This window comes from Podarcis pityusensis, assembly GCF_964106645.2.
Source record: "Podarcis pityusensis genome assembly, chromosome: 1".
Lineage (NCBI taxonomy): Eukaryota > Metazoa > Chordata > Lepidosauria > Squamata > Lacertidae > Podarcis > Podarcis pityusensis.
In genome coordinates this window covers 102,248,888-102,262,743 of record NC_138028.1, presented here as the reverse complement: position 1 = coordinate 102,262,743, position 13,856 = coordinate 102,248,888, and the positions used below count along the sequence as shown (strand labels likewise).

Sequence of the window (13,856 nt, the reverse complement as noted above, 5' to 3'; positions counted from 1 at the left end):
TGAATATATGCTATATAGTAATCTGTGGACCTAATAGGTATGTAAAGCAATTTGCACATAACAAAATATGTATTTTATTGTAATTGTTGAACTGAAATACAATTAAGAACTATATTAATAGTGAATTTTTTTGGGGGGGGGGCCAAGAGAGTGGGACCCCAAGCTATAGCTTGTTTAGCTTATATGTAAGTCCAACACTATTCCCCCCACAATCCACCCACATCTTAATTATATGGTGCCCATTGTCAGTTCACTATTTTCCAGGTGGGCGATCCATTTAACAGCTTTCCCTTTCGCCATTAGAACAGAAACATGTGAACAGGCTCTATAACTGGATTGTGTATTTGCCATCTCCTTGCCTACACACTTAATAGCCCAAATTGTTAACACCATGGAATCAGTGGGATCTATTTGCTAGGACATCTTCCCCATTTCTTTGGCAGGGTTCACAGCTCTTTGCAGCTCCAGTGGGATGAATGGAAAGATCACAGCAGCAGTGTTTGTCTTCAGCTTTCTCAAGATATAAAACTCCTAAGTCCTCTCAGCCTTTAACAGCCCTTCCATTTTCAATAGATCTCTTATTTCAATATATTTTGTGGTAGGTGAGAAAAATGAGAATATATTATGCCAAACAACAACAATAACAATAAGCATAGCCTTGCTTTTGTTTTGTTTTCCTAATGCAGATGGCAAATGCCTTTAACAACAAGAAAGCTTGGGTTGGAGTAAACTGTGTAAATAGTTGAATAGGAAGAAGTGCTGCAAGACAGCAATTTGCCAGAGTAAGGACAATTGAGACCCACATGCCGTAAAAGATAATACCCTTATATGAATTGGCATGTGTTAGCTATTATGCAATTGTTCATTTCCCACAGATTCCTTTTTATAGGAAACTTTGGAAAATCCCCGAAGTACTGACCAAGTCATTTAACCACAACAGGTTTCCTTTCAGTATTGGCTGGGAGTGGGCGATGAGTATTTTCATTTTGTTTTTGAAGCACCAGTGGGTTGTTTTTCAACTGTCAAGATTAGCAGCTTGGGGCCCTGCCACGAGGGTCATCTGAAGTGGCAGAGGATGGTGGCTATGCCTCCCTTGAGCATGTCAGCTGTGTGCATTTTTGCCATGCCATTTCTGTGTGTGTGTGTGAATACATTTGGCTTGCCAACTGCATTGGGGCTGGTCTGCAGCATTCCTCTAACTAGGAGCAGATGACGTTTCATGCAATCAAGCATTTTCATCCTGGGCTGATGCAAGAGGCACAGGGGATATTCATTTTGTTGTTGTTCCTTCTGCTCTCAAAGCAAAGAGCATTCCCATCTCTGAGCTGGACACAGAACCCTTTTTTTCCTAGCAGCTGAGTACTCTTTCCTAGTTGGCACCCTTGGCCATTTTTGTTGTTGCTGTCACAAATATTTAATGCTGATATTTTTGGCAAGCCGTTTTTTCCCCTCTTGAGTGGAAAGAGGGAAATCTGAGTTTCTTCCACAATTCTGGTCTGATTCTTTTTTAAAAATGGTATTACTCCTGCATAGCTTTCCTGACTAGCTAACAGCTGGCCTACAGCCCTCAAATGTTCTCTTCGTCCTGAGTGACGCCAACAGCGGACCTAGGTATTCTCAATGGTGCCTCATTAGACTGACTCAGCTGTGGGGGTGTGGAAGGAACCAAAGAATCCTTATGCAGCAATCACATATTTAAGGTCTTCCTTCGTTCCTTCCTGCCGTCCTTAAGAGGAACATTTATGTAGTGGAGGAGTGAGAACCTTTGACCTGCAGAAGCTGTTGGCTTCCAGCTCCCATCTGCCCCAGGGATAGTAACATAAGAGCCCATCTAGTCCAGCATCCTGTTCTCACAATGGCCAACAAGACACCTATGGGAAGTCCACAAGCAGGACATGAGTGCAACAGATGGGAGTTGCGGTCTCAAAGCCTCTGGAGAGCCACAGCTTCCCTACTCCTACTTTAGAGACTGATCTATAAACCAGGGAAGTATTTGATGACATACAGATGGGGAGGCTGAACTCACCCAACCTTATTGTTATTGTTGGTATTGGTCTGTCTCAAGAGACAATGGAAGAGTGCACCATTGGGGGTATAGTCAAACTGTTTGAAGAGTTACAGCTCCTGCTGTGGCTGTAGAGATTGATATAGGAGAGACCCTTTTGGTTGCAGGCGGGGCAGATGAAGGCATCCAGATGCACTATGGTGTTTCATCTCTCTGCACTCCTCCCAGCGGTCATTTCTCTGCTGATCCCTGCTGTGGATGCACAACCTGGCTGGCTGTCTCTGGGCATGGTGGTTGTCTGCAAGGTATTCCCACACAGCAGGTTTAATGTTGCCAGCCTTCATGTTACATTTGCAGAAATCTTCATAACACATAGTTATGAACACATAGTTCATAACACATAGTTGCTTCATAACACATATTTATTACATAGACCAACTACTTAAGTTGGCCCCAGAATCTCATGGTGCTTTACCATGCAATCCTAGGCATCTTTACTCAGAAGTACAGTGGTACCTCGGGTTAAGTACTTAATTTGTTCCGGAGGTCCGTACTTAACCTGAAACTGTTCTTAACCTGAAGCACCACTTTAGCTAATGGGGCCTCCTGCTGCTGCCGTGCCGCTGGAGCACAATTTCTGTTCTCATCCTGAAGCAAAGTTCTTAACCTGAAGCACTATTTCTGGGTTAGCAGAGTCTGTAACCTGAAGCGTATGTGACCTGAAGTGTATGTAACCCGAGGTACCACTGTATAACCCACTGACTTCACTTAGGTGAATGTGCGTGGGATACAGATTGCAGCCTTCACCTCATTCCTTAGCTCATAAACTCCAATCACTATAAGCAACTGCTCGTACATGCTAAAGAATGTGTGAAGGGCTTGTTGGAGTTAGGATCCCACTCTTGGGTGGACAGCCTCTACACATGTACATCAGTGCATGCATATGGTCACATCTGATGTGTGCCCAATATGTCACTGCCAGGAGCACAACTGGTATGCAGGTCAGCAAAAGGGGGCCTGGCCACCACACACAAGTGCAGTTGCCCCATGATGTGTGAATGTTGTTTGCCTGAACACCACTAGTTTCAGTAGAAGTAGTCCAAACTGCATAGTCAAGGCAATATCCATTGTCTTCTTTATGGCCGTGAAAAAATGTGCAATAGACTGTTCCATGCTTATTTTTCCAAGCTGAAAATCCCTTCCATAAACGCAGGAGGCAATGGCTACAAGTTACCAGTCTCTGCAGCCACAGAAGGCACTGTGATTCTCTAGCAGTTTGACTTCACTCTCGAAGGCGCACTCAGTCAGGTGCCAACAAAAAACCAGGGTTCCACATGTGCAGCCCCAGTCAGATTATTGCCAGCAAGCAGAATATCATTGGAAAGGGAATAGAGAACTTCAAATTGTCCTTTCCCCAACAAGTGATGGTTCTATTTTAATACAATCTTGCTGAGACTATAGCCATGTTCAGGCATTCACCTGACCACATATGGTCATAAAACAACCCCATTTCTCAATCTTGTGTGACTTGTGAGTGCACAGCACCAACTTCAGGTCACGACTGTTAACTTTAGGAAATGCAGGCATTGTCATGCTCTGATCATGCTCACTAACCTGGGCAAAGTTAGTCATGAGATATATTAAGAGTGCATAAAAATATAGTGATTTAGGAGGGGGGGGACTGTCTTTTTAAAGATGTTAATTTAAAAGATGAAAGAGACGGAGTGAGTCAAAGAAGTGCTCATGAAAATCATTCCAAGCAGAGGAAGAGGCCAACGAAAGAAGGATAGAGATGTTTGACACAATGGCAGATCTTCTTAGACTTAACTGAAAGGAAAGAGAGAGAATCAGATGAGGAAGGAGTCCAGATTAGATGGGAAATCAAAAAGGGGAGATAAGAAGGGAACAAACTATGGAGAGCCTTCAAAAGTTACTTTCAGAAATGAATGGAAGAGACACAAAAGGCAGCCAGTGAGTGGAAAGAGCATAGCCATAATAGTGAATTTAATGCAAGAAAGAAACACTGTGTTGAAAATACATCAAATGGGCACATTAAGGAAAAAGAAAAGTGGGTGGGGTGGAAGGTACATGTGCTACAAATTGTTAAGACCTGAAATAATGGAATGGGTTGGTCAAAAAATAGAGAGTCAAAGGAAGTGTGCTGTGGTTAGAATTTCTGAAGGATACCAACAGATGAATTCTGGGAACTGTAGTTCATTAACGGTGCTGAAAGTTGCTGGGAGACACATTGTGATTTCTGCTTGGTTGGTTTGCTGCAGCTGCAGCAGCAAAAAAAGGGGGGAGGGAACAGAGAGCCTGTTTTGCTTTCCACTCAAGACAAAAAACCCGAAAGAAGAAGAAGGGAAGAGTTTGGATTTGATATCCCACTTTATCACTACCCGAAGGAATCTCAAAGCGGCTAACATTCTTCTTTCCCTTCCTCCCCCACAACAAACACTCTGTGAGGTGAGTGAGGCTGAGAGACTTCAAAGAAGTGTGACTGGCCCAAGGTCACTCAGCAGCTGCATGTGGAGGAGCGGAGACACGAACCTGGTTCACCAGATTATGAGACTGCCGCTCTTAACCACTTAACCACTACACCACACTGGCTCCCACACTGGCAAGTCCCCTCTACCTTCATTGTGAAGGGTGGGGTATCTGCCTTCTCTCTGTGTCTCTCTCTCTCTCCACACACATACATACACACACACACACACCCGGCAGCCCTGATCACTCAGATTAATTTATTGAACTGTGAAGTGAACATGAACCAAACTAGTTCATTTTGTAAAATGACAAATGTGAACTGGATTGTTCTTGGATATGATGAACTTGATCTAGAATGAGTTCTTTTTTAAAAAAATGAACTTCCCAAGCTCTGAGTCCTCCATAGTTGTGCTTGCTATTTAATGAACCAGGAGACAAGTTTGTGGTATTCCTAACAGAAAGGCAACAAGATTGGAAACAAGATCCCTTGTCACTTACATAATTCCTTATCCATCAACAGTATGCATAACTACTAGCTAAATGTGAACAGTTTGGGAGAACAACCAGAGTTCTCTGTAGCTTCACCAGAGACATATATTAATGTGACAAGTGTAAACAACTTTAAAAAATCAAAAGATCACCAGGGAGGGCTTTCTTCAAGGAAGCATGACACTGGCAGGTTTGTTGGGAGGAATTCCTGTTATCCAGATACCCTATGAAGAAGGTGCCAGTTCAGGGATCTGGAAGTACATCTGCAGGTTCTGTCCCATCTGTTAAGAAAATGGAGCTGCCATACAGTAGGCGGAATCGGGGGGGGGGGGATTTCTGATGCTTTGTCCTGGATCTTTGGCAAGTCAATCAAAAAAATGCTGCTTTTGGGGCATTTTTTATACCAAAAGCTCAACAACTTTTGAGGTATCCTGATTTTTACTTTTTGAAATAGGGCAACCCTACCTACTGCCAATCATTTGTTGTTCAGAGGGGGAAAGGCATGTATAAGAGTCGTTTGTCGTAAACCCAAACGTCTGATTTATTGGGTGATGATCTGCTGATCTGGTTTTTCATGGGATTTGAGCTCAGCCCATGACAGGAATGAACATTTATTTCTCATGTGGTAATAGATATTCATTTACTAGTATCAGAGCACAGGAACACCTGTTGGAATGACTCGTCAGGATCCAGTCATTTCCCTGAATGGGAGAAAAAGTGAATTCCCCAAATGTCTGCTTGGGTTAATCTTACCTCCTTGAACTGTCTGAATGGGATTATGCTAACTTTATTTTGGCATACTTAATCTCTGCTCTGCTCTGCTTTATAGTGGCACACCATAAAGTTTACAGCACTGGCCTCTAATGAATTTCTTTAAAAAGAAGAAGAAGGGTATTTTATTGCCTTCCTGAAATAAACGATATCTTACATGGCAAGCATTACTGCCCGATACATCTGCATATGCTGGCTGTTGTTGTTCATCTGTGAGAGGAAAGCACTTTGCACATGCTCCAGAGAAGTTGTATTATTGCTCTTCAGCTTCTAAGGCAGAATCCTGGAAATGACAATAAGCTATAAGGTGAAGCCTAGCTGAGATTAAGCCTTGTGAGACCCGTGTGGGGTTTGGACAGGGCTGCCACCTTTTTAAACTGATGGTGCTCATAGGTAAGATATTTTCCCCAAACACACAGACCATTTGGTACCTCAAGTTTCACTGCAGGCAGGAGCTTTACCCTTCAGCAGTAAAACTTTCAGCCCTAATCAAGGCAAACAAGGAGTTAACGGAGCTCTTTAAAATAGATCAAATAGATTTCCAATCCTGTAGGGTTTCATCTCTATTACATACATCCCTTAATGTGCATTCATTTTACCACTGGCAAAAGAGGGAGTTCATACTCTTTTGTTTATCTGTTTAAACCTTTTTCTTATAACAAACTTTTGGGGTGACGATAAAGAGGGTGTGTCATTTCCTACATTGCTTTGCATATCTTAAGATACATAATTAATCTGCTTCCTGAGTTCCTCTGTATCAGCTTTTCCCTGGTTATCCCTGGTTATATGTTACAGGCCAGTATCCGGAGCCCTGGAATTAATGATATTATAGTAGTGCAAAAATATTTGTTGTGATTCAAAATACATTTCCTTCAGCTGCTATATCTTTTTAAAAGGACTTCATTATTGTAGGAACTAAGGATCTCAGATGGTCAGTCACCTAACGGTACTTAAAATGTTCGTAGATTTTTTTGTGGTTGAATAATAACATCTGTTTTGATTTTTGAACCACAAAAGTGCATTTAATCTGGCCTTCCTTTATTTGAACTTTTCACATCTGCTTAGGCTTGGTTCCCATGAACTAAATCCCAGATCCCCCTTTCTTTTCTTTTCTTTTTTTAAATGGAGGAAGTTTACCTGTGCCGCTGTTGTCCCAGTTCCAAAGACAACTTTATAGGACTCCGATAAAAAATGTCAAAAGGAATTCTACACAATGCCAAGGCCAAACTTTCACGCACAGGGAGTATGACTACACTTCCAGTTGATCCTCAATCTCAAGTCAGTGACCCACCGCACTTTTAAAAAAATACAGTTGAAGGAATTCAGAGAAACAATACTGAGAAACTTCTAGTTTAAACATTCTTGTAAAGGCTGGAAGTTTAGCTAAGCAATCTACAGGCACAAACTTTGAAGACCAAGAGGGTATGAATCTTCACCATCCCATCTGCATTCTACTTCTCATTTTCTTCCAGCGAAATAAAATCAGGTTTTGAGGCAGTGGGTGGGATGGAGGAAAATATTTCAATAGTGGAGAAGATTCCCAGAGAGGTTCAAAGCCTGTTGTTCACACAAAAAAAAGCAAAACAAAGTTGTGCGTATGTTTTGTGGGGCAGGGGTTAGTCTTATAATAACTGGAGAGATGTAAGTGCCCTGAGGAATAATCTCTTGTGGTCTAAAACAAAGAACGTAAGAAGAGCACATAAAGGTTCATCTAGTCTGGCATCTTGTGGCCAAAAGTGGTCAGCCAGGAGCATCCAGCAAGCCCTGGATGCAGGGCATGAAGGCCACAGCCATTTCCTTTGGTTTGTGCCTAGCAGCTATCATTTAGAGGTATGCTGCACCTAACTATGGAGGTTGCACTTTGCTATCACAGCCATCATAATCATAATTGACAGGAATGGAGAGAAGTGCCCACTCTCTGTTCTTCAAATGGTGCTCCTGATTTCTCCCTCTGTCAGAAGGGCAGCTGGCCCTTTCAGCCTCAGATGCCAATAGGGATTACTGCTGACTGCCTCTTCCGTATTCTCTGGGAGAGCTGAGTTCCAGTCCTTGACACTGTTACAAGCCAAATTTGGAGGACAAAGTGCAAGCAATTCCTGTGAATATCCCTGGGACTTCCGCTATCCTGGCTTGGGAAGATCAGCACAGTTGTTAACCGGACACACTGTTGCACAACACATCCCATATGCGGCCCTGCGGAACTTTAAAGGGAACGTATTTTGCTTGCACTGGGGCCAGGTCAATAAAATCACTCCACCTGAAATGGTTTGACCGAAGGGTTTGGGAGTCTGGGAGAGAAAAGATGTTATCTGCAGGCTGTCCTTGTTTTAAACTCAACCCCTTCTCTTTTTTCCTCTCCTCACACCGACTGTCATTGAAACTGCATCATGATAGAACAATCTGTGGGAATTTAACAAGTCAGAAATGGATTAAAAAGCACTTTATGACTTGTTAAAGAAATCCCCTTGTTCCTCAGAAGCATTTTTAGTATCTTATTAATGGCATTTGATCCGACTAACATATTGACTAGTCATTTGAATAAGGGATGAATCCTCCTTGATGGATCACAAAGGGAATATAAATTGAAACGAGGCATTTTTCCAAATTTCCCATTTTTAAAAATAAACCCTGTACAGAACAATATACCTCAATCCATTTTTACTTTGTCTCGCAAAAGGCTGTCCTGAGGGTACCTTGATTTGAGCACCAAATGATCTCTATGTCCAAATGTGCCTTTTAACTAACTTAGGATGTGAAGATTGTTCAACCTGTAATATACCTTAAGCTTATGGGCTATGTGATCTAATGGGCACATGCACATACAATACATAAACAAATGCCCCTCTTTTTTCCTCAAAGGCAAAAAATCCAAGATGCTTGACCCAAGAATTTGTTGGGGAGAGTGCTGCTGCAATCAGGGCCTGCTTTTGGGATTCCCACAGGGATATGGTCAGCCACTGAGAACAGAACGCTGGACCAGATGGGCCATTGCCTTATATGCTGCCAGTGGACTAAAAGCACTAAGCTAGTCCCCTAAATGTTCCCAGTATTAAAGCCTGGCTCCTCCATCCCAAAACTCAGAAAGCTTCTACCTGCTTAGGGAGGGAGGCACAGTGCTCTGATGGGGTCCCAGTGCCCTCCTGCCACCTTCCCTAAGCCTATCTGACTCTGGGAACCGGGCCATCTTTAGCAGATGTGGCGCCAGAGTGCAAATATCCACTCACCACCCCCAAATTACCACGGAGGCTTGGGAAGGAAGCTGCACACCCTCCAGCCATACAGTTGGTGGGGCACAGCTTCCATCCTAAGCCTCTGAGGGAATCACTCTCCTCCCACGGAGGCTTGGGAGGCAAGCTGCACGCCCACCAGCCATATGGTTGGCGGGACGCAGCTGGCGGGTGTGCAGGGAAAGGGGAGGCTGCCGGCAAAGCTGCACAGCTCCCCCAGTCACTGGGGTGCTCCTGAGAGGCTGGCGCCCTGGTGCAATGAACCACTAAGCCGTATGGGAAAGACGGCTCTGTTTGGGAAGGAGGCAGGGGAGCTGCACCATCCTGTCAGAGGCCTAACGTCTCTTTCCCAAAGCCTGGGAAGCTTAGGGAGGCCATGCCTGGTGTGATGATCAAGCATGCAACACCTCCCCTCCCTGTTTTCCTTGCAAACTTGCTGAAGGCTCCAAAGATGGTTAGCATTTTTTAAGCGAGAAAGTGTTTGTCTTTTTTAATTAAGGCATGCACATTGTTTTTTTAAAAAAACAAAAACACTGTGCTATTGTGCACTTAATTGACCACAATATATTGTAAACATAACTTTTCTATGCACTAGAAGAAGAAGAAAAAAGTGTGACTTGCTTTATTCCGATATTCGCTTTATTGTAGGGATCTGGAACCAAACCGGCAATACCTCCTTATTTATGTGTAATAAATAAGCTATCAAAGAAACCTACAAAATTCCCTCTTCTTCACAACTATTGGGTCTGTGTCCATCAAAAAGCTCACCTGCTTCATGTGTTTGCTTTGCGACAGGACCGTCCACCCAATAGCTCTGCCTCGATATTCATTTCAGATTGTCACGGTGCAGCACAAGGGGAAAGCACGGGAGCTCGTGGAAGAATTAGTTCAAGGAATTAGCTCCAGGTGGCTTAAGCAAGCGAGACAAACCATAAGCCAGTGTTTCCCAACCTTGGGCCTCCAGCTGTTTTCGAACTACAATTCCCATCATCCCTGACCACTGGTCTTGCTAGCTGAGGATTATGGGAGTTGTAGTCCAAAAACAGCTGGAGGCCCAAGGTTGGGAAATGCTGCCATAAGCAACAGAGGATGTAACCACTTCCTCCACTACCATGCAGTTTCACGAGCATCTCTGTCCTGGGAGTGGGGAGGAATCCCTGCATAGCGCAAGCTGTGTACACCTGAGCATCTATCCCACCTAGACATTTCCAGGCATTGTTATTGGATGCAACACCATGTATCACACAATAAGCCATTTATTTGAAGAACGGAGACTAACCTGTGCTTTGGCTAATAGAAACACAGTCTGGCCACAGATAACCTGGGGGAGGCACTGACAAAACCTTGAGCAGTGTCTCTACTCATATTAAATTTACTATGCATAAGGAGTTAGAGCAACATGATACAATGTTTGATGCTGTTGTGATGTTGCAGGAGCATCAAAGCAGTAAAGGGGTGAAGCAACCGTATTGCAAAAGTTCAGGATCAGAACTCCATAGTCTGGCAAACTAAAGTTTAATATGGGGGCAGGGGGCGGGAAACAGGGATTCTTTCATACTAATTTAAATATGCATTTGGTTAGAGTGTTGTGCTGATAATGCCAAGTTTGAAAGTTCTATCCATGTACGGGGCAGCTGCAAATTCCTGCATTGCAGGGGGCTGGACTAGAGATGATCCTCAAGGTCCCTTCCAACTCTAGAGTTCCATGAGTCTTCCATTTCTAGTGAAAGAAAAACAGGAGCAGTACCTCTGAAGCACCCTATAGCACAAACTAATGGTGCTGTGAAGTAGGAAGGGGGTGGAAGGAACGGTCTCTCTGCCGAAGCTTTGTAGCCCAGATCACAGCCTGTGTCTATTTATGCAACACAATCCTTTGGGAGCAGCTTAGACGATTAATATTCCTAAATGGCATTTTTGGGTTCTTTCAGAGCAACTGAAACCGTATGATCTGGCCACACGATTCATGCCAAGCCAAATCTCTCAAACTTGACAGTGTCAGGCCTCTGGATGGGAACATCATTTACAAAATAAAAGAGACATATTTCAAATAAAAGTGCTGGCAAACACAAAACCTTCCAAATGTCTTGCAAATTCTCTCTCTCTCTTCATGGATTAATGACCCTACACAGGAACAGGACACTTTGCTACTTAATCCTACCCATGTCTCTGCAACTCCCACTCTCACCAAAGCGGTGATGGTGGCAACTTTTTCTTCTTCAGATCAAACAGGAACTAAAGTCTGGGAAGATTTAACAGCAGAATAAAAACAATACTTCCAGGGGGAGTGAGGGAAGGCAAATAAAAATGTTAACCATCTGCAGTCCTTACTGCCTCTGTTCTTTTCTGTTTTATTTGACGTTGTATCATCAGCATTAAGACATTCCCCTTCCCTTCCCTGCCCTGCTCTTCTTGCTTCCAGCTTTTCAAACTATCATTCCCCATTAAGGAGCAATCGGACACACAAAGAGTTCCAGGGAATCTTCACTTAGGTAAATAAAGTCAACAGGGATGTCGTGGGCAAATATTCCAGGCTCTTCCCCATAGGTGGAAGTGAGGCCAAGGAATGGAATATGGAAAAGCAAACCTGTGATATTTCCCATTTCTTATGCCAGGGGTGGGGAACCTCAAGCCCAGATCCAAATGCTTCCCTATCTGGCTCTCAGAGCTCTTTCCAGGCCACACCTCAGTGTGCCTGTTTCACACCCCTAGAGCATTTACCTGGCTTGAACTTGTCCTGATAATGCCTCTTCCTGGTCTGGGTCGAGGATAGAGAGTTGTGTTTATACACAAACCTACTGTACAAAGTCTTTTTAAAAAAACCTTCTGCCTCTGCCCACCACTGTCCTCAAGCAGTTGTCCAGAAGGGAATTTGGCCTTCAAGCTTGAAAAATACCACTCCTAGCATTTGCCAACCCAGAGTCAGGGCTATTGCCCATGTCATTAAGGTTGCTAAATTTCCCTGCCCCTGCTCCTCTGTGTTTAGCTCTGATCTCTGAGGTCTGCCAGGGAACCAATGACCATTAAGAGGCTACAACTTCTGCCTCCCAATAAGAAGACTGTGGCAAAAAAATACACCTTCAGTCAATGAAGGACCAGCTGTAGGGAGCTTGCTTCCTGCTCCCTACCAGAAATAGCTCTCCACTCAGGGCTCTCCCAAGACAACTTCAGCTACAGAGTTATCAGGTACACACAAAATAGCAAACATGAATTACAAGGAAGAATCCATTGAGTGGTGCATATCACCATTAAGAATCCATAGCACAGTATGCTGAGGAAACAGCACAGAAGTGCTTTCTCAAAAAAGCTTAACATGAGTATAAAAAATAGTCTTTCATGTAATAAGCATTACAGCTAAAGAATTTTTTTTTTTTTTAAGACTGAGCTAAAATTAGTGAAGGGTTTACCATGTCCATGCTTGCCTTTGTAAACTGAATCTCCTGTCGATTATTTTAGAGGGCTGCATTCAGAGATGAAGTGTTCACCTTAAGGGAGCTACACTTTAGCCCCACCCCTAAAACAGAATGGGGGTAATGCTCACTCTGAATTGGTTTTGTGACACAATCTCATAATGAAATCTGATTGGCTACATGGTGTCATAATAAAAACAATTAAGAGTGAAGGTTGGAAGCATTGCCATCATTCTAAACTGAAGGCAACAGACTCATGGAGTCTGTTGTGGTGATGTTACCACATTGACTTTGCAGTCCCTGATTGGACAGAATGATGTAGAGAGTGAGAAGACGAGATCCAATTAAAAGGTTCCATGTTTAAAGTATGGAGACCATTGGTGCAGCCTATTTTGCTTTGGGGCAAATGTTTTGTGGTGTAAAGTTTTTTGGAGGTTTGTTGTTTTTTTGCAGCAAACTCATTATGTCATAAGCTGATGTCTTATTTAAAAGCAACAATCCAACAACACACGGAGCTGGGAATTGAGGTAATCTGCTGTTTGCAGTTTTGTTGGACAAATCATCTCCATGGTATGTGCTTATGACTTCAGGGTACGTTCATGCGGAGGCTAATGAGGGCTACAGTGATAGGAAGCCTCAGAAGACAGTTACAAAGGCCTTACTTACTGCTACCACACTTGCCCCTTTCACACCTTTCTCTGCCTGAACACACCCTCAAGTCCTAAACACAGAGATAATTCATACATTACCAGAATAGGGTGTGAGAGAGAGCTGATTCCATGTTGCATGGTAATCCTGAAATTTCAGAGGAACCACATCGGTCACAAACTGATATGGCTCCTTCCCATGGCTCAATTTCCCAGTCTCCAAGATGTGAATATGATACCAGGAGGTGGTTATTATGGACATTGCCTTTCTCTGAGATGAGCCCAGGTTGCACAATAGATTCCCTTTTGCCTCACAGGTATTCACAGAAACCAATGCTCTATAGCAGAAGCATCCTGATTTTACTCCTTTTGAGTATACAATAGTACTTAGCCTAATGGCTAGTACAGCTCTAAGTATATGATTTCCCATGTCAATTGTTGACTGGCACTCTTGGCCAACGGTTTTGAAGTTCTGAATCACTGTGTTTCAAAGTTTTGAGACCATCAGACTGTTGGCTGTCAGTGCTTCTGTGCGTTCAAAACGTCAAAATGTAATCCTCTAACGTTTTGAATTTTACAATATCCATATGTCACAGTCTTGAAGTTCAAAAGCTTTTGGATCTGAGTTGAATTTAAAGGTCCATATTTATTATTTGACCCAAGTTTCTGAAGTCAACTTTTTACAGAATTTGTCATTTGTTTTAGACTCATTTTACTAACTTAGATCAACTTGCTGTGGCCCTTTGAGCCCCATTCCCCAAAGTTTCTTAAAACTGTAGTAAAGGCTTTTGCAGTCCTGCAGTTGCTTGGTCTGACGCTGACT

At 43.2% G+C, this 13,856-nt stretch overlaps 1 long non-coding RNA gene across 1 annotated transcript; it reads right to left on the bottom strand.

The window, feature by feature from the left end:
• Positions 1-7,086: 7,086 nt before the first annotated feature.
• LOC308475596 lies at positions 7,087-12,480 on the bottom strand. The gene is made up of 2 exons (XR_013985314.1): positions 12,384-12,480; positions 7,087-7,309 (listed from the first exon to the last, which is right to left on the bottom strand). It is a non-coding gene; the product is annotated as an uncharacterized lncRNA (long non-coding RNA).
• Positions 12,481-13,856: the final 1,376 nt, after the last annotated feature.